Raw genomic sequence first — 19,374 nt, 5'->3', positions numbered from 1 at the left:
TGAATTGAAAGTGAATAAGGTGAAAGTAGCCAATCTGCTTTTAATGTTTCTACAAACATGCTTCCTTCTATGCCAACCTCACCTCACCAACAATTATATTATCCTCCCCACCCTTTACTATAGACAGTACTTTGATGTGTCATGTGTTTTACAAAGGGTTTCATGTAAAACAGAGGAAGCATAGGATACAACCAATTGTAGTTCAAAAATCACACCCGTGTGAAGTGGAGCTGTGTGTGTGTGTGTGTGTGTGTGTGTGTGTGTGTGTGTGTGTGTGTGTGTGTGTGTGTGTGTGTGTGTGTGTGTGTGTGTGTGGATCATGTGTACCGATTTTTGTGACATTTGAAGAAAATATGTAGGAAAAGGAGCAAAAAGTGTGTTTTGGAGAAAATTCAAGATGGCGGAAAATCTATCCTGGCGCAAATGGGCGTGGCCTATATGGGGAGATGCGTCTTGACCCAAGGAATCCAGGGAAAAAATAATTTTAATTTTCCGATCCACGGTTCAAGAGCAAAACGTAAAGTGGGCCGTTATAGCGCCACCATGAGGCCGAGTGATGTAATTATTTTTCGATTCATTCTTAAAATCATTATGAATCTCCTCTCCGAGGTTTGAAACTGTAGCTCCTATGGTTTACGAGAGAAAAATACTTGAAAGTGATTTCTTGCATTGTCCCATTATAAGTCAATGGGGACAATTAAGCGTCGTTTTTTGCCGATTACGTCGGCATGGTAAGGCGGATCGGAACGAAAGGTAATAGAACACCATTCCCGGCCGAGCCGCACATTTTGATGTATATATTGCGCGATTGGTGTAAATGGTGCGGCACTAGTTACGCGCCGAAGTCAGGCTACACACACACACACACACACACAGACACACAGACACACACACACACAGACCCACACAGCCACGTATAGGGAGCCTGTGTTTCACACAGCTCCAAAAACTCGGCTGTGATCCAAAATATATCCCCAAACTAACAAGTGGGGATGAGAGATGGTATTGGTTCATTAGTCCGAATCTGTTAAGAATACTATGCCTAACCATAACCCCAACCCTAACCCTAACCTCATTAACCCTAACTAAATGAATCTGTTAAGAATACTATGCCTAACCATAACCCCAACCCTAACCCTAACCTCATTAACCCTAACTAAATGAATCTGTTAAGAATACTATGCCTAACCATAACCCCAACCCTAACCTCATTGACCCTAACTAAATTCGGACTAATGAACCTTCGGACTTATGGGCAGTCCCCTGTAAGCAGCCTCTGATGATCTGTGTTGTGAGCTTGTACATCCGTTATTTGAGCAATTTAAAAATGTTTTTTTCTTCTTTTTTTTTGTAAAACTAAAATAAGTCAAAGAATGTTAGGCCCTGTATCTCCTCTGTTCTCCTCTACCATTTTCTACAGACATGCTATATTCAACAGCCCATGGTGAATAGTACAAAAGCAACATAGCGCTTAGTTGGCACCGCTTGAGTCAACACCACGCCATGTTTAAGAATGATTTTTAAACTAAATACAAGTAATGTTGTTACACAGTCTCAATGGGTTCACTTCATCATGAAGTTATGAAACAATATTAAAAACATAATACTCAACAAGTTGTGAGCTTGTAGATGGACTACTTTCAGCACATGTTCCCCCTGCATAGCGATGCTAGGGTTCAAGTGGTTAAACTTACTGAAGTGTGGCTGATCTTCAGGTTCCTCCTGTTTAATAGAAACGGCCCTGGCTGAGTCTGGAGAGTTCATCTTCACCTGCAGTCTGGACTCCACACACTGCTCTGAAATGAAGCAATTCAACAAGGACTTAGAGAGAGACATAGAGAGAGAGAGTGAGAGAGAGAGAGAGAGAGAGACATAGAGAGAGAGAGAGAGAGAGAGAGAGAGAGAGAGAGAGAGAGAGAGAGAGAGAGAGAGAGAGAGAAGGAAAACATTATTGCGAGCAGTGGTGGAAAAAGTCTTCAAATGATCTTGTAGATCTGCTATTTTCAAATGGAGGAAATGAACAGTACTGTATATAGGGCTGAAGTGGTCAACGTATGTTTTCTAATAATAATCATTGTTCTTATTTACAAGTAACCAGTAACAAATGTTATAAAAAAAAAACTGTAGCGGAAGTAAAAGTGCAATATTTGCCTCTGAGGTGTAGTGGAGTAGAAGTAAAAGTATACTGAGAATTGGCAATACACCAGTAATGTCAGAGCCTTTTATGAAGTGATGTCACAATGAGTCAGAGCTTGTGCTGGAACAGCCTGATGTCAACACGCACCTCCGCATACGGAGATTCCGAACGTTTTGCGCCCGTTCTGGAAAACTTGTGTTGGGACAAGGCCGGGCACTGCACTCTGCGCCGCCGCAGGGAATGCACGTGCCGAATCCGAAGCCGGTGGAACAAACAGTTCTCGAGATACGCGGATTACATACATACACGCACACACGCACGCACGAACGCAAGCACGCAGAGATTTGTCGCATTTATTGTAAGATTAGATACAGTACTTGCGTAAATGTATTTAGCTACTTTACACCACTGATTGAGAGAAGGTGGTATAGGTGGGCCAAGGCGCAGTGCAACATAGGGATGGGAAGATACGCAATATTATCGTTTATCGTGATAAAAGAAAACTCACTATAATCGTATCGTGGAGATTTCATTTATTGTGATATCGTCCATTGATCCACTGGGATCAAATCACCTTTTATTTGCAGAGCTGCATATCCCGTACCACTTCTTAAACCCTCTAGAATTGGTAAAAGGTATTTATAATATACGTACTTGATACAGTCTTTTTTTCACTCTCTATCAAATGTCTTTGCCAAAAAATTGCCGATCTACAAGCTCACAACTCGTCGCGTTGCGACGTGTTGTGAGCTTGTAGATCGGCTATTTTTTGGCAAATGTTTGGCCCCAGGATAATGGTTTTTGATTATCGCGATAATATCGTAAATCGCGATTTCTTTTGTCACAATAATCGTGATATGACATTTTCATATCGTCCCATCCCTACACAGAAGGAATGGAACAATGCCAGTGCAATCTCAAAAACCATCGACAGTCAGGGACAATGTTTACCATTTATCGGTAGTCAGTCTGGAAGCCAGGCAACAAGGGACAGTGTTTACCATTTAGTCAGTCTGGAAGCCAGGCAACAAGGGACAGTGTTTACCATTTAGTCAGTCTGTCTGGAAGGCAACAAGGGGTTGTGGGCTTCCGTTGCAGCCAGAGGATATCCAGGCCAGGACTTCCTGAGCCGCGCCACACGCAGGTCATTGTTTAGCAGTGAGATTAGCAACTTGAGACGCAACCATTGAGTAGAGAGATGACCCATGTGACTGTGTTGTCCCACCAGTATCATAGCTTAGTTCTTATTTAGTTTTCCTCAGTGAAAAAGAGTGGTCGACGGACATTGTTTGTGGTTACACACATTATCATTGCAATGTGTACAAAACTATGGACACAAAAAGTTTGAAAAACACTGGCTTACGTACTGTACTGTTATTGGATAAGTATATACTGTATATCAACAATAAGTGGCGGCCATAGCAGCAATAGAGTGGTCAGTGAGGCCGCCTGGGCAGCCAGAGCTCCTGGATGTCCCTGGTACGATTCCAGGCCAGCAATGTGTCAATGTGTCCCTGAGCAAGACTCTTAACCCTGAGCGCCCCCGAGCCATGTAGAATTGCTGCTCACTGCTCCTAGTAGTTATAGGATGGCACCTACAGTATGTGCAAGGAGTGGGTTCTATTCTAAGGTGATGCTGCTGCCGCCGTTCACTCACGCTTTATTTTGAGGAGCCTCGGAAGCTTCGTGCGTGTGCACGTGAGTGTCCACTGACGATTGAGGAAGATAATCCATTTGTTTACAAACGCTCGCGAAACTAAAATCCAAACCGGGGCCGACCATCGTGGTAAAGTGTCTCCGTGAAAACAATCAGAACTCTGCTTCCCTGGCGTTCTTTGCATCTCATTCATAGATAAAGCCCTTTTTATGTTTCAGCCTAGAATGGAAGGTGTATGTAGGAAGGACCTGCGATGCGAGGCGTTGTGTGCTTGTAGATCTGCTGTTTTAACTAGTTTAGTACATTTTATAGATGATAAATACAAAACGAACGGTTTTGAACATACAAGGTTGCCACCCGACAACGACGATATGCTATAAATTTAAGGTGCTGGGAGTGAAAATTATAATGTAGGGGTGCCTCGGATTAAAAAAGATATTTATGGGGTGCCCTGAGACCAAAAGGTTTGGGAACCCCTGATCTAAGCTATGGAGCCACTGGAGCTCTAGCCTGTATGTGCAGAGACAAGGATGAATGTCCTGCCTTTTATGTCCTCCTTGTTTGTTCATGCTTTGTTTATTTGGTGTTTTTTTCTTTTCTTCTTTTTTTGCTGTGAGTGAGTGAGTGTGAGTGTCTTGAATAAAGTTTGAATTGAAAGTGAATAAGGTGAAAGTAGCCAATCTGCGTTTAATGTTTCTACAAACATGCTTCCTTCTATGCCAACCTCACCTCACCAACAATTATATTATACTCCCCACCCTTTACTATAGACAGTACTTTGATGTGTCATGTGTTTTACAAAGGGTTTAATGTAAAACAGAGGAAGCATAGGATACAACCAATTGTAGTTCAAAAACTCGGCTGTGATCCAAAATATATCCCTGAACTAACAAGTGGGGATGAGAGATGGTATTTGGTTCATTAGTCCGAATCTGTTAAGAATACTATGCCTAACCATAACCCCAACCCTAACCTCATTAAACCTAACTAAATGAATCTGTTAAGAATACTATGCCTAACCATAACCCCAACCCTAACCTCATTAACCCTAACTAAATTCGGACTAATGAACCTTCAGACTTATGGGCAGTCCCCTGTAAGCAGCCTCTGATGATCTGTGTTGTGAGCTTGTACATCCGTTATTTGAGCAATTTAAAAATGTTTTTTTCTTCTTTTTTTTGTAAAACTAAAATAAGTCAAAGAATGTTAGGCCCTGTATCTCCTCTGTCCTCCTCTACCATTTTCTACAGACATGCTATATTCAACAGCCCATGGTGAATAGTACAAAAGCAACATAGCGCTTAGTTGGCACCGCTTGAGTCAACACCACGTCATATTTAAGAATGATTTTTAAACTAAATACAAGTAATGTTGTTACACAGTCTCAATGGGTTCACTTCATCATGAAGTTATGAAACAATATTAAAAACATAATACTCAACAAGTTGTGAGCTTGTAGATGGACTACTTTCAGCACATGTTCCCCCTGCATAGTGATGCTAGGGTTCAAGTGGTTAAACTTACTGAAGTGTGGCTGATCTTCAGGTTCCTCCTGTTTAATAGAAACGGCCCTGGCTGAGTCTGGAGAGTTCATCTTCACCTGCAGTCTGGACTCCACACACTGCTCTGAAATGAAGCAATTCAACAAGGACTTTAATGACTTCACAGTCGTGTCAAGAATATGCAAATGACGATCTAAAGCAGGGGTCTTCAAAGTTTTCAGGCCAAGGACCCCTTAGCTGAGAGAGAGATGAGGCAGGGACCCCCATATTCCATATAAATGTAGTTTAATTGTTTGACAGCACAATCATCAGTGTATTTTGGATTCATGTCAATGTGTTTTCAGATATTTAACCACTTGAACCGTCAATACTTAATAAACTTGACTTTCACTCTGTACTTAGTCAGCTCTTTTCCCCCCTCTACACCAAACCTTTTGCCGAAAATAGCCGATCTACAAGCTCACAATGCCTCACGCTCCTCCCAGCGTGAGGCATTGTGAGCTTGTAGATCTGCTATTTTTGTCTAAAGTTCTCAGAATATGGACTTTAGGGTTCAAGTGGTTAATATAAAAAAGGAGAAAAAAGGTTTCTATCACACAAAGATTTGGAGGACCCCCTGTAGTAACTCTAAGGACCCCTAGGGGTCCCAGACCCCCTGTTGAAGACCCCTGGTCTAAAGTGAATATGATGAAAGTAGCCAATCTGCTTTCAATGTTTCTGCAACCAAGCTTCCTTCTATGACCAACCCCACCAATAGTTATACCCCCCACCCTTTACTGTAGGTCCGAACACACTTTGATTTGTCATGTGTTTTAGAAATGGATTAATGTAAAACAGAGGAAGCATAGGATACAACCAATTGTAGTTCAAAAATCAAACCTCGGTTCGAAGTGAAGCGGTGAATCTTAGTATAGAATTGTCTGGAGAGCCGGTATGACAGCCGGTATAATAGGTTTTAAGAAAATATATAAAAAATCCTGCTTGCTGGTCTCTTAGTTGTTTGTCAACTGCATCCCTCTATAATTATTTCAGTTTCTGTTATCTTTGTGGCCTACCACATTTTTCAACTTCTGCTAGATTTTCAATGTATTTACTCTTGTCTGCCTTAATGCTCCTTTTTACCATTCTGTTAGCATCTGTATATTCTTATTGTGCCTTTGCTTTTGCTCTTATGCGGCTATTTGTCATTGCTGCAATAGGTGAGACCTATTGCATGTACTTGTACAAGACAGATAAAACCTGAAGGCCAAATTATCATGTGAAGCTTGACCAATCCTCAAAGTATCCATTCATCTGACCGGGAGGGACACCACACACATATTCAGGACAGATAAAGCCTATTCATTCTGAACTGAAATGACCATATATGGTCATGGGACACACATTTTGCTTTTTGAAAAAGCCTATTCATTCTGGACTGATATTTTGCACGTACGGGACAGGAAAAACCTGTTCATTCTGGCCTGGAGTGACCATATATGGACATGAGGTAACATACATTGTGTTTTTGAAAAACCCTGTTCATTCTGGACTGAGATCACCATATATGGTAATTAAACGGACATTCTGTTTTTGAAAAATCCTATTCATTCTGGACTGATATTTTGCACGTACGGGACAGGAAAAACCTGTTCATTCTGGCCTGGAGTGACCATATATGGACATGAGGTAATATACTTTGCGTTTTTGAAAAACCCTGTTCATTCTGGACTGAGATCACCATATATGGTAATTAAACGGACATTCTGTTTTTGAAAAAGCCTGTTCATTCTGGACTGAAATGACCATATAAGGGCGTGATACACACAAAGCCATTCATTGGGAGCGGTTTTCACCGCTTCAAAAACTGGGCTGTGATCCAAAATATATCCTCAAACTAACAAGTGGGGATGAGAGATGGTATTTGATCACATACTGTAAGCAGCCTTTGTTGACCTGGGTGAGAGGAGTGATCAAAGTAGGGCTGAAAAGATCATTATTTTACATCTGTGCATTTTCAGAGTGAACATTTTTCACTCACTAAAAACCTAGAAAGACAAACTCCATCTCAGTCAGACTGTGAGATGTTTAGTTCTGATCTGAGCCAAGATGATGGAAAGAGAGCCTTTTGGTCAACAAGAAAGATATAAAACCACTCCATGTGTTTGTCAACACTTTGATTTCAAGGCATAAATAATCATATTGACCAAAAATAATTGTCTTTTTTTGCCATAATCGAGCAGCCCCTGTTTATTTGCACCAGATGGTGGCGCTAGAAGATCAAGGTCATTGGAACACTTGGTTAGGGTTAATCTTTCCAGGAAGCATGAATGCACTGATCAAGTTTCATGACAATCTGTCCATTACATTTTGACACATCTTGTGTCCAAGTGGAGAGTTTGGCCAAAAGATGGCGCCAGAGGAAAGGCCATTCTAGGATTAATCTCTGCAGCATTAAAGTATTTTTATCTCTCTATTCAGATAGTAATTGCCTTCATGTCTGAAGTCTCCGGTCTCCCTCCAGAAACACATTGCTACAGAAAGGAAAAGGACCATATAAGGTTGTGTTTGCTGTTAGTTAATTAGTTCTCAGTTAGTTAGTGTGAGTGGGGTTGTATTTAAGGACAGGATGGTCCCCAGACTCTGCCTGGGTTTTGGGCTGGTGTCGGCTGGGACAGTGAAGAGTCGCCAGAAAGAAACTCGCCTGGGCTGATTGATTGATTGATTGATTGATTGATTGATTGATTGATTGATTGATTGATTGATTGATTGGGGTATTTATTAGAGGTTTTGGATAGGAAAAGGTACAGTTTCATGACAGTAAAAAGTGGTTGTTTGTCCTTTTAACCAAAACATATAACTTAAACAGCAGTGGTTTCCAAACCTTTCAGCTCAAGACCCAAAAGAAACATTAGACGTTTTCCCAGGACCCATACTAGTGAAAATAGCCGATCTACAAGCTCACAAAGTGGAGCGAAGCGACGCTTTGTGAGCTTGTAGATCTGCTAATTTCACTACTGTCTTAACTATATATTTTTAAGATGTGTTTCATTAGAGGTTTGCATAAGAAAAGGTACAGTTCTGTTCACTGGTACAAGGTCAACTAAAAGGATACACCTTAAAAAAAAACTATGGCTTGTTTCCATTGAGATCCTTTCTTCTTTTCTTTTTTTTTAACTCATATCAGCCTACAATAGAAAGTTGTGTGGAGGTAAGGATAGGCTTTGTCTTCATTCAGCAGTTTCGAGCAGCAGCCTCCTCTAAGTGTCTTTTCAGTGCTGATATAATATTATATTGTCAGTGCATAATTATACGACAACAACAAAAAGGAAAATAAAACAACAAAAACAACATTACCTTCTCCCAGAATGTCTCCTGGTAGAAAACACACTTTCACTCTCTTTCCACAGACTGTTGTGCAACGACTCTCTCTCCTCCACAAAGCTTTGTGAGTGAAAAGCTCTATTATTGTATTTATAACTCAGTGAAAAGCTCTATTATTGTATTTATAACACAGTGAAAAGCTCTATTATTGTATTTATAACACAGTGAAAAGCTCTATCATTGTATTTATAACACAGTGAAAAGCTCTATCATTGTATTTATAACTCAGTGAAAAGCTCTATTGTTGTATTTATACACTCTTAAAATTGTTGGGTCAAAAACAACCCAAGTTGGTTATTTATGTAACCCAACACGTAACACTGTTTTGGACCAGCCCAACATGGGTTATTGCAGACCAACAGGGTTGGGTTAAGGCTGTGACCCAGCATGTTGGGTTGGGATTGTATAACCAAGTAATGGGTCAAAAGTGACTTTGCTGTTGGGTTAATGTGATACTGCTGATGGGTTGGAATCTAACACCCAAAAATGGCTTAAAAGTGACCTTGTTGTTGATATTGTACGCCCATTCACATTAAAGCTATTCATTTTTTTTTTTTACAACATTTTCTTCAATGACATTTTTCATGCATAATCTACTCAAGGAAGAATGCATGTAGAGTAAATTATGCATTTAGTCGTGGCAATATATCACAACTTTGAACACAACAGATTATGTGGTGCTTCACATTAAAAGAACAGCAAACCTGTTTGTATGTGTCAGTCTGGACCATCTTAGTCATGGTTTCTGTTTCTGTAAGCAACTATGTTTTTTTATATATTTTTTAATTAGGGATTATGACTGGGCTACATCCACTGCGATCATCTACAATACAATGTTGTTTTCTCTATCTAAAACCATAAAATAATGGAAAAGTTTGTAAAAAATATCTGTATGGGAGCACAGTTGCATGCTGGGTAACTGCCCACCCACTTAGTTTAACCCAATAGTGGTGCAATTCACAAACCAATGTGTTGATAGACAGAGAGGGCGGGTCTATTTTAACCCAAGTTGGTGCAATGCAGTGAACCATGTGTTGGGTAAACTCGAATTCAAAAGCCTATACCAACACTTGGGTTATGAACTCAATGCATTTTATCCGCATGTGGGCGGGCCATCCATAGCCCAACAGATGGTTTACTAATTTTAAGTATTTTTAATCCAATGTTTGGTCAAACTGACCCAACCTTTGACCCAACAGTGTCAACCCAGCAAAAGGGTTGAACATTTGACCCAACATTTTTAAGAGTGTAACTCAGTGTTCGTTCGCTCTCTACTCTGTTTACGCTGTGTTTCAACCCGGACGAGAGAGAGGGACGGAAACGCTTCCCGTCCTCCCCTCTATCTTGTCCGGGTTGAAACACAGTGCACTGCCCCGGAGTTCCCCGCAGAAGTAGACCTAGCAGAAATGCTGCTTTAGATCATAAACAAACTGGAAACATTATTTTAACCAAACACAAACAAACTCCCAATGAATTATAATATAGTAGACCTGAATATCACATTTTATGTAAACTAATACTACAATGAATTATAATGTAGTAGACCTGAATATCACACTTTATGTAAACTAATATACAACGAATTACAATAGTAGACCTGAATATCACACTTTATGTAAACTAATATACAATGAATTATAATGTAGTAGACCTGCCATGAATATCATACTTTAAACTAATAGCCTTGGATCAAGAAAGGCTATCATTGATTGATTGATTGATTGATTGATTGATTGATTGATTGATTGATTGATTGATTGATTGAACGAACGTACGTAGGCCTACTGTACAGGACCTGTAAGGTCAGTGACTGTCAATAATACTGTGTAAAAGTTCATTTTCTTCTGTAATTAATCATAATATTCCTGGAAACGTAAAGAAAGGATGGCTCACACTTTTAATAAACCTATGAAATGAGCTCAGTGCAGTGCTTCTCAAACTGGGGTCCAGGGACCATATGTCCATATGTCTATGGAGTTAACATTACTCTAATAGACCCCAAGGTGTGGTTACAATATGTTTTGTATGTGTCTATGGAGTTAACATTACTCTAATAGACCCCCAGGTGTGGTTATAATATGTTTTGTATGTGTCTATGGAGTTAACATTACTCTAATAGAACCCCAGGTGTGGTTGTTATAATATGCAAATATGTCTTCTCAATGTATTTTATTTTTGATTTCTTCCTGATAGCTGAAAGCCTCAGAGTCAGTAGTGAGCGTATAGGTTTGTACTGATTCACTCTAGTGTATAACACTCTGCTAAAGGTGTTTGGTACTCAATGCACTCTGTGCTGTTTGCATGCCTGCAGAGAGGTGTGTGTGTGTGTGTGTGTGTGTGTGTGTGTGTGTGTGTGTGTGTGTGTGTGTGTGTGTGTGTGTGTGTGTGTGTGTGTGTGTGTGTGTGTGTGTGTGTGTGAGAGAGAGAGAGAGAGTGATATGGCTGCAGGTCAATGTACCACATTGTTTCATAATGGGGCGGGGCAGTCCGTACTCTAGATATATCATAACTCTATGTTTGAGAACAACACAACTGTTAGTGAGTTGATTCACCTTCACTCGAAGAGACTGGACTCCATTTTGTTTTGCCACGTCAAACGGATCAAAGCATAAAGATTGCAGCGTAAGTGATTTTAAACACTACACTATGTCTGGTGTTAAAGGAATAGTTAAATCACAAAATGACATCGATTGATTGCTATGTTTTTGTCGCAGGCTTTTTGTGTCTCCATATGGAACCACGTACTGCTGGTCATCAAATGCAACAAAAACAAGACAAATGAATTAAAATCTCCATGAGGTGAGTAATCTAAAGTATTTTTTGGGGGTGAACCATCCCTTTAATAATGTTAATAAAGACACCATTCTGGAGAGGAAACGTGTGGCATTGTGACGCATTGTGAACTTGTAGATTGGCTATTTTTGGCAAAGAGATTTGGTGGAGAAAGAAGGGGGAAACATTTTGTTTTTCTATTGATAATTTTCAGTGGAGACAGACAGGAAAGAGGGAGAGTGAGAGAGACGGAGAGAGACACACAGCAAAGGACTCAAACCCACGACATGCTGTCAGGCTACATTAGAGCCTACGTGACTCAGACCCTTCGTGAATCCGGCCAGGTGAGTAATGCCTGGATCCAGAGGCTAACATGGTGTCATATCTTACCAGCCACACAATGTGGTTGAACATTGACCTGGGGTGTGTGTGTGTGTGTGTGTGTGTGTGTGTGTGTGTGTGTGTGTGTGTGTGTGTGTGTGTGTGTGTGTGTGTGTGTGAGAGAGAGAAGTAATAAGTAACTGTATTAGAGCCAGCCTGCACCTTTGACCCTAGCTTGAGAGGAAGCTTTTATGACCACAGTCATTAAATACCAACCACTTCTACATACATAGGCCTATCATCTCAGAGCAGCAGACTATTTGTTTTTATATTTGGCAGCCTTGGACATTACACACACAGGCTGGTTGTTAGAGGGTTTCAATAACTTGGGATGCCCCAAAAAAGAGTCAAAAAGAAGTATTGTGCTGTCTCTGCCATAATTGGCAGCTGTTACTTATATAGGCCTACTTATGATCTTTCCCCCTATAATGCAATTGACAGAAGGGGGCATGGTGGTGCAGTTGGTAGCGCTGTTACCTCACAGCTAACCTCGCGTCAAGCCTGGTATTCGTTTACTAAACAGGACGGTTGATCCGGTCTAGACTGGATGGCATCCCACATCATTTTGTAGTCAAAACGGATTACACTTTGGCTGGAACTACCAAACCGGAATGAGTTTTAACCCAAAACACTACTGCATGCACTAACTACTTGCGCATGTGCTAACTGGGTTAAAACTGTTTCTGGTTTGGTGTTTCCAGCCAAAGTGTAGTCCGTTTTTACTACAAAATGACATAGGACGCCATCCACTCCTGACCGGATCAAAAGCCTGAAATTGGAAGCGATCCCAGGCTACCTCAGTCACAGCTAGAAGGATGCAAGCCTAATGGCTGTGTCTGCATCAGTGAGCAGGAGAGTTGGCAGGTACACTTGTTTCAGTGCCTTACCTGTGGAGGAGGCGGGGCGACAAGGTGTACAGTAAAAGAAACAGTGCGTGAGGCAGGCAACCATTTTGATCAAGACACAATAACTGAACTTCTGGACATAGTGGGATTACAAAACAAAAAAATAAGAGCTAAAACTTAACGTAAAGTTAGTGTTGTTTTAATATCACTACTACAACCACTTAGTTTTACTCAGAACGAGAAGCAGTTTCTAAAACAGTTTCTTGCCTACTACAAAATAATATTAGGCCTAATACCTCTCTCTGTGTAGTTTAATTGTGTTTAGTTTATTTGCTCTCTCTCTTCATGTCACCAACATAGACAGAGCAGGACATAACAGAGCATTCCAAACATAATGATCTCTATGTTTTAATGCTAAATGACACGTGGATTAGGTATAACGATGACATTTTATGACGGTTAGGTAAATTAACCTGTGGCAGATTTCGACTCTGCGATCTTTATAAACCTTGTTGGTTTCCATTGTGAGTTAACAGTGTGATCCGGTCTAGAGCCCGCCTACTGTATCCGGCCTTTTGCGCATGCAGAATATTATCATACATTATTATGGATATGAGAGTGTGTTGGTACACTCAAGGAGGACATTCTGTACGTACTGTACATCCTACACATTACCTCCTTTCACACAGCTGCCTATCTCAGGACCTTAAAAGGAGTCTGGGTCTCGAATAGACTCTCAGCTTTCCAAATTGTTTAGACACCGAGTGCTCACACATCGGGAGGCGTGCGTGGAAATCAGACTGAAGACACCATATACACACGCTTAGCCCACGCACGGGCACGCACGTAAAGATGCACGTAAAACTGACACTGCCTGATGAACCAGGCTCATCGGATGAACATCTGGCCTCATCTCACAGGCCACCATTTCCATATATGTACATTTTCTGAAGGACCCATGTCACATAAATTGCATTAATGTACACATTTTCCAGACTCTGCGGCGCTGGTAGTAGCGCACATACAACATGCACGGCGAACATGCATGTGAGAAGACACTCATTAGACTGGCAGTATAAGAGGGGTCAGGCAGAGAGGACCATTGCTTTTTGTCTCAACGTCGTGAGTCCACACATCGATCCTTGATCAATCAGCCCGGGAGCTGACTGCAACCTTTGTATAACTTGTTATGTGTAATAAACCCAGCTCTGTCTTTGACGAGTGAAAAGAGGACTATTTGTCTGCCGCCTATTTGTGTCGCCACACATCACTGCTGGAGAGAACGTGGACAAGTCAGAACCCCTGAATATACTACACGCACTCACACATGCATACATGCAGTGTTTCCGTTCCAGACCGGATCTACAACATGCAAAGAGACTTTATCCCCGCCTCTGGTGGAACTACTTCACCAGTTTACTGTAAACCACGTGATTTAGGAGGAGATGTGTAGTTGTCAGCAGGGTGTGGTTTACTTTGAGTATTTTAGTGTTTGTGAATTTGGTATTTTAAAAAGAAAAGTTTTAGGCTACAAACAAAATAATCCGACCATGAAAATAATTAATAAGCCTATTTTATTAAAGGAACTGTTGAACCTATCGACATCTCAAAGCTGCAGCCAACTTAGTTTAGTGAATAAAACATTATTTTAACCATGGTGGAGTATTTTGATTAATAGTATTATTAACACGATAGAACTATTCCAACTATCTCAGACCAGTGAGACCACCGCTGTTAGTTCTGTTGTTTACAACAGCTGTCTCCCTGCTCTTCTACTCTGTGATCCAGTAGGACCCCTACTGGATGACAAGAGCAACTGCATGCATCTGCATCTACTGTAGTCTCAGCATTATATTGGTGATGTTGTTGCCTCATAGCGTGTGTGTGTGTGTGTGTGTGTGTGTGTGTGTGTGTGTGTGTGTGTGTGTGTGTGTGTGTGTGTGTGTGTGTGTGTGTGCGTGCGTGCGTGCGTGCGTGCGTGCGTGCGTAAAGGCACAGGGCAAATGGCTGAAAGGCTACAGTAAAATATGCTGATGGTTAATGCCATGCATCAATAGCATGATCTGTTTTCTGATCTATTTTATTGACAGGTTTAATAAAGAACAACATGGAGAGCAAGAAGGAGGAAGCTGACAAACATCACATCCACAGAGCAGAGTCTCCAACACCCAGCTGTGTGTCTATGAAGAGTGACTGGTCTAAAGGAGAAGGTCCTCTCTTCAGTGAACTTGGACCTCCACACACACAGTATGTCAATCCTCCTCTACAAATTATACTGTATAACACTATAACATGACAAAGCGATCTCATGTCGTCGCTTTCTGGCCTAAACCAGCTAACTCCAGTTTTCTTTTTCTTTTCTTCCTTTTTCCACAAATCAGTGCTATTAAAAAACCTTCATGTCTGTGTTTTGGTTATAAAAATTATTGAACCAATGAAAATAGTAAAGCGTTTCGGCCAAAACCTTCTAAGTCCACGAGAACTGGAAGAGTCAAATGTCTCGTGCACACTGCCAATAGGCCAAGGAAGCCAGTCCCTGCATTATGTTTATATATCTTTGGCCTATAAGTATTGAACTATCGATCAAAGACTGAAACTGTAGCCAACCCGGCCTGGTGGAGATATGCTCTCTGTTCTACTTATTCTCATGTCATTTTGGACAGTCATGGTGTCATATGTCATTTACATGGGTTCTGTTCCCAGTCTGGTTCTGTACAAACATTATGGACACAAGACATTAACTATCAGCATCCTTTATTGTAAACATTTACAAACACAACACCACATCACACGCGCGCGCATGTGTTTGATGCTGTTGTGAGCTTGTACGGTAGATAGGCTAGTATTTTCCTGCATAGTGTTTGCTGGTGAATAGTTTAATGTTCACTATTTTGCTGAATAATGGAATTAGGCCTAACAAAATAATATGTTGGTTTCCGGTTGGCGACCGACCCTATTAAATACGTGCGACCCAGATGATTTTATTGGCATTTGGAGTGAAAATAAAAAAATAAATAAAATTAAGTCAAAATCCGACCGAGTCGATCAAAAAGGTCTTACAAAAAATATATTTGGTGCGACCACATTTGTGAAGTTTAATCAAAGTTTTCTTTTGTCTAAAATATCATGTGCGCAAATGTTTTGTTTTATTATTCATGCGTCATTGCATCATCGCGAGGAGACGGCGGCGCACAACAACAGCAGCACATGCATGTCCTCCTCCAGCCATGGACCTGTGTACAGTGTCTGTCGTCTGCCCGTGCAAACCACCTCCTAAAATAATTCGATTGACTACTAAAACGTTTGCAGACATAATTAAGGAGGTGAAACAGTGCCGATGTCATTTTTCATCTGCAGCAGGGAGACACGACCGAGCGGATACATGGACCCACATCTCAGTCGACATACTCTCTACGCCCACCGAGCCTCTAGCCTCTCAGGCTGGGTCTGTTTTGGCCATGTTCGACTTTAAATATTTAGCCCTGAGATGCGAGGAGGAAGCCTCGGAATCGGAGCCTTCGTCGTCTCATGCATCTGCCCCTCAGTCAGGGCTAAATGTGGGTCCATGTATCCGCTCGGTCGTGTCTCCCTGCTGCAGATGAAAACTGACATCGGCACTGTTTCACCTCCTTAATTATGTCTGCAAACGTTTTCAACCAGTGTGTGGACATTCTATTCAAAGTTTTCAATTGTTTATTGTTTGTTGTTTTCAGACACTATTTTGTAAGTGCAATGTACATGAACCATTTAATGATTTAGAAATTGGTAACTCAGGAAAACAGAATAGGCCTATATTAAAAAAGAAGCATATCGATCATTGCCATAGGGAAAAAAAAAAGAAAATACCTACCCATCCTTCCCATGAGGAAATAAAATATAATTCCTTGCTACCCATCATGCCCACAAAAAAATAAAAAATAAGTAAGCAATTTACCCCGAGTGAGAGGACATTATGCTCTGATAATGTCCTGTGTTAGGGTCGATAACACCCTAACACAGGACATTATCAGAGCATAATGTCTGACCCCGAGTGGTAAATAGCTTTTCTACCACTTTTTCCCTTATACATGAAAGAAAACACATAGTTGTAACTTGCAAGGATCTTAAGTTACAATCATTATTGCCTATAAAACTTCCGCGAGACAGCAGATAGTTCCACCAACAACATCTTCTACTCACCAACAGATGGCGCCAACTCCATACTAATCCATGCGTCTAGCTTACAGCTAAGCTAACGTCAGTTAGAAGTACCGTTCCGGCCGTAAATAGAGGCTGTTCGCTTCCAGAAAGGCATAGGTTCAGAGAAAAGGGGCTTTAAAGTTGGCGGATTGCATTGGATCCAAATTAATCGGCGACTATAGCATGCACGTTAGTGAACATAGGACCGTTGCCACGGTCATTTGTTGGTTGGGGGAAAGGTGTTCCGACTACCTCCTGAAGTCCCCGGATGTACACTGAGGCTCATTGATCTCGGACAAGTCCTCACAAAACTTTGCGGCAGTAGTTCTCTCATAACCTCCGGAATTTAGCCAATCAGAATCCAGTATTTGAACACGTGACTCGAAAAAGTGGTAGAAAATAAATTCCCTACCTACTCAGCCCTAAAATGACAGCCAACCGGAAACCAAAGTTATTTTTTGTTAGGCCTTATGGTTTAATGTTCACTACTCTATTGAGTAATGTAATTATGATTTAATATCACTACTCTATTGAGTAATGTAATTATGATTTAATGTTCACTACTCTATTGAGTAATGTAATTATGATTTAATGTTCACTACACTATTGAATGATGTAATTATGGTTTAATGTTCACTACTATATTGAACATGTAATGATAGTTTCATATCTATCTGGAATATCAATCTATGTAACCACTGTATCTATTGCTATTTTCTTTTAGTTTTTGCTGTTGTTTCAGCATTGAAGATCCAAAACCCCCCAAAAAGTGATAGTCTCTCATACTAAAAATTGTTTCATTCACATGATAAATGTATAAACATTTGTATGATTCCAGAAGTCACAGAGCAGAGTCTCCAACACCCAGCTGTCTGTCTATGAAGAGTGACCGGTCTAGAGGAGTAGGTCCTCTCTTCAGTGAACCTGGACCTCCACACACACAGTATGTCAATCCTCCTCTATAATATACTGTATAACACTATAACATGACAAAGTGATCTCATACTAAAGTTACATGCCGCTGCTGTCCGGCCCAAACCAGCTAACTCCAGTTTTATTTTTCTTCTTTTTTCCACAAATCAGTGCTATTAAACAACCTTCATGTCTGTGATTTGGTGAAAACAAATTGAACCAATGAAAATAGTAAAACTAAAAAGCGTTTCGGCCAAAACTGGGGCTGGAAGAGCCACATTTCTTGTGCACACTGCGGACAAGCCGCATACTGCAAACTGATTACACCCTTTACCCAAAACTGTACAAGTAAAAGGCTTTCCCCTGTATGCGTTCTCAGGGGACTGCCCCATAGGTCGAACTCCCGTTGGGTCGAACAGCGTCGGCAGGTTAGATAATCACCCGCGTCACGGTTACTGAGGTTAGGTTTAGGGTTAGGGTTAGAGTTAGGCATAGTTTTACTGAGGTTAGGATTAGGGTTTGGGTTAGAGTTTGGTGGTCGATCCAAAGGGTGTTCGACCTAATGACATGTTACCGCGTTCTCATGTGTACTTTTAACTTATCACTGTGATAAAAGGCTTTACCACAAGAGATGGAAACAAACTTATTTTGGGGGCCAAGTACTCCTTAACTTTGTAACAGATCGTCGTGGACTCACTGTCACTCTTGTTCACAAACACAAAACTGGAGCTGGGGTGGAGTGTCATAGGCGTGCAACTGGAGGTTTAGTGGTGTCTAAGTGCTGGACGATGGTGGCACCTGCTGGGTCTAGTCACACTGTGTCCCTCTCCTCCATTAGCTCTGTGGCGTCCATCTTTGCTCTATACCAGCCCGCTTTACATTTTGGCCTATGAGTCTTGAACCATCGGTCAAAGACTGAAACTGTAGCCAACCCGGCCTGGTGGAGATATGCGCTCTGTTCTACTTATTGTCATGTCATTTTGGACAGTCATTTACATGGGTGTCACATGTCATTTACATGGGTTCTGTTTCCAGTCTGGTTCTGTACAAACATTATGGACACAAGACATTAACTATCAACATTCTTTATTGTAAACACACACAAACACACGCACACACACACACGCACACGCGTGCACACAGAATGATAGTTTAATGCTCACTATTTTACTGAATAATGTAATTATAGTTTAATGTTCACTACTCTATTGAATAATGTAATTATAGTTTAATGTTCACTACTCTATTGAATAATGATAGTTTCATATCTATCTGGAATATCTTTTTATGTAACCACTGTTTCTATTGCTATATATATTTGTTGCTGTTGTTTCAGCATTGAAGAGCCAAACCCCCCCCAAAAAGTGATAGTCTCTCAAACTACACACAAATAAAATGTCTGTTTCATTCACATAATGAATGTATAAACGTTTCTGATTCCAGAAGTCACAGAGCAGAGTCTCCAACACCCAGCTGTCTGTCTATGAAGAGTGACCGGTCTAGAGGAGAAGGTCCTCTCTTCAGTGAACCTGGACCTCCACACACACAGTATGTCAATCCTCCTCTACAATATACTGTATAACACTATAACATGACAAAGTGATCTCATGTTAAAGTTACATGCCG

The 19,374-nt window shown here is 40.9% G+C and overlaps 1 pseudogene across 1 annotated transcript in view; it reads right to left on the bottom strand.

Annotated features, from left to right (window-relative positions):
• Positions 1–18,601, bottom strand: part of LOC308292813 (ankyrin repeat and IBR domain-containing protein 1-like) — a 55,164-nt pseudogene extending 36,563 nt beyond the window's left edge. Inside the window, exon 1 of the transcript in view lies at positions 18,566–18,601. The product of the transcript in view is annotated as an ankyrin repeat and IBR domain-containing protein 1-like (transcript). The remainder of the gene's footprint in view (positions 1–18,565) is intronic.
• Positions 18,602–19,374: the final 773 nt, after the last annotated feature.

Source organism: Nannobrachium achirus (assembly GCF_963921795.1).
Source record: "Nannobrachium achirus genome assembly, chromosome: 10".
In the NCBI taxonomy this organism is placed as follows: domain Eukaryota; kingdom Metazoa; phylum Chordata; class Actinopteri; order Myctophiformes; family Myctophidae; genus Nannobrachium; species Nannobrachium achirus.
Note: the sequence above shows the minus strand (reverse complement) of the source record. Positions and strands in the feature narration are given on the sequence as shown.